This window comes from Nicotiana tabacum, chromosome 18, assembly GCF_000715075.1.
Source record: "Nicotiana tabacum cultivar K326 chromosome 18, ASM71507v2, whole genome shotgun sequence".
NCBI lineage: Eukaryota > Viridiplantae > Streptophyta > Magnoliopsida > Solanales > Solanaceae > Nicotiana > Nicotiana tabacum.
The window spans coordinates 118,965,088-118,967,998 of record NC_134097.1 but is presented as its reverse complement, the minus strand read 5'-3'; positions in this window follow the sequence as shown (position 1 = coordinate 118,967,998).

Below are 2,911 nucleotides of genomic sequence, written 5' to 3'. Positions count from 1 at the left end.
GAGCCAGGGGAGGCTCGATTATTGGGTACAGATTTGGTACAGGAGGCCTTGGATAAGTCAAGATTATTCATGATCGACTTTGCACAGCTCATTTAGGCAGACGAGCTATGCCGACTGTAGAGTTGCATTCATGGTTGGAGAGAGAATATTGCTCCGAATTTTATCCATGAAGGGCGTGATGAGGTTCGGAAACAAGGGCAAGTTGAGCCCTAGGTACATCAGACCCTTTAAGATTCTTCAAAGAGTGGGTGAGGTGGCGTCGCGCCCCCTTTTTCCCTCTTCACATAGGAAAATTGGGTTTATGACATTTGGTATGGGACAACTCATTCCTTTTGGGAACGGGGTTTGCATTTTTGAAGAGTCGCCACCTAATATTTTAAGGCGCATTATGACACCTATAAGGTTCATTTATAACTATGTTTGGTAACTAGAGATAGGGTAAGAGCTTGAAATTATCTCAAGGGGAAGGTGTTAGGCACCCCTCAGGATCCACTAGTGTGGTTCCCGGCCAGACAACTTTTATGAATTTGTACAAATAGACAAGTATTGGCTCAAATAGAGGGGATTTAAGTTTAAACACACAAAAGTTTGAAAACAATTATTGAAAGGCTAAATTTTGAAAAGAGTTACAATCTAAAGCAAGCTTATGAATGTAAGAAAAGGGAGAGAGGAGTGTCCTAGGTTTGTTTGTAATATGGATCACATCGATGCAATACCCGATATGACACTCCTCAAAAGAAGGGCTACACGTGGTATTAGCGCACCGATCATCATATCCATATCTACCCCTTCCCACCTTGTAAAGGTAATTAGAGCGATGATTGGTCTCGACTCTAATTGCATGTTGCTACCCGTCCCTTCCTATCAGTCCCGAACGAATTTTAGGACTCCTATTCCTAAAAGAAGGAGATTCTAGGCAGACCTCAGGTTTAAAGGTAAAAATGCTAAAGCAACATACAAAACATATAAGACTGCAATTAGGGGAAACATGTAAGCAGATAGAAGGCTCAGTTATACCTTCACAATTAATGCACGTAAATAGCATGACTTATACACAGTTAAGGTCCGAATTTAAAATCCTAAAGTAGGGTGTTTAAGTTGTTGAAGCAGAACCAAATTTATTACATGACTCAGATAAGAAATCCGAATCAGGCATGCCTGCTAGTTGTAGCAGTAAGTAATTAAAACAAAGGCATTTCAATTTTATTCAAATTATTACCTAAAGCTTGCCTAAGCGTAATGGTGATGTCCTATGAGCATGATATCTATATTGATTAGGAATGCAGTAAAACAGTGACCAATTTTAAACGGACAACTTGAGATCCTATAGGCATGCTTTCTAACGATATTAATTTAAGGCAGTGTTTGAAGACTTATTAAAGAAGCAACAGATTAATTGACTAATCCAATTCAGAATAAACAACGTGAATTAAACTGCTTCTCTAACTAAACCGGTTTTGAGTTCTATAGGCATGATTTCTATTATAGCTAATTTTAATTCCTACATGCATGGTATCTAAGTATTAAAAGATGACTTTGGACTTATAGGCATGATTTCTAGGGAGACGCATTTGAATACATGCTGTAATAAAATTTGAACTTCAATTACTTTACACCCTATAGGCATGCTATCTAATTATAAAGCTGATTTTAACCATATAGGCATGATCTCTATTATTAAAGCCATTTAGATCCTATAGACATGGCTTCTAATTGTGTGAAATTAAAGCATGCAGAATTTATTTTAAACCAAAGCAGATCCTATAGGCATATTATCTAACAAATCATATTTTTTGAATCAAAATAGACCCTATAGGCATGTTATCTACCCAATTTATCCGCAATACACAACAACCCGCCCTTTTTCACTAATCACCTCAATATTTGTTTACAAATTATTACAGACTAAATAATTGAATTGCAAAAATAAGAAGTTACAACTATAGGAAGCCTAAATCTGACTTCCTCTCTGAGTTATGGATAAACCACCTCAAATGCCAATGTTGTTCCAAAACCTTCTCATGCCTGGGTGTGTCAGAGTTCCCTAAGGACCTCAAGGGATCCCGGGCAGTGCTCACACCCAGATTTGCATAAACAAAAAGAGTAAGTGCAGTGTGGAAGAGCCATCCCATATGTGTCCAGGTTCAGAGGGAGCTCAAGGGTCCCAAAGCAAGACTCACACAAGAAGGGTAGAACCTAGATTCTAAGAGTATAGTGAAAGTGCAAAACACATGTTGAAAGGGATTTGTTTAAAAAGCTGGACTGATAGTCTATTTTGAAAGCAATCAGTAATAGAGGTGGTTGAAATAAATTGTAGTAGTAAATAAAACTCAAAGCTCCCAAGATGGGATCGCATGCAGAATCAGTAGTCACACAAGGAGTCAAAGGATTTGGGATACACAAACATTTATTTGTAAAAACATAACCCCAGCAGGGGTATGGTTTGGACATGCATAGCAATAGCTGATGCTGGCATAATCACAAACCAGCTAAAAACATAAACACATGGAAGGGATAGGGGTTTGGGATTCATAGGATAGTAAGTACACAGTAAGTGATTGACATGGCATGCTTGGAAACACACATAAGGGAATGCATCAGTCTAAAGGGAAAGGGGAACATTATAACATGCTGGTAATGTAACTTAATAGAAACATAAGCAGAAATAGACCAAAAATAAGGGAAACTGAAACAAATTAAGAAGCATATTGTTGTTGAAGCTTTGAAATTAACTAGGACATACCAGTTGAGAAAGCAAAGTGCAGAAAGATAAGGCAAATAGGATTCCATAGTTTAGCCTTGGCTTTTAGTCGACTAGACAAAGCAGTAGCACAAGTAGTAGTAAAGAAAAAGAGAGTTTTTGAGTGTGTAAGTATGTTATCCCAAGAATAGGTAAAGTTTTGAAGAATGA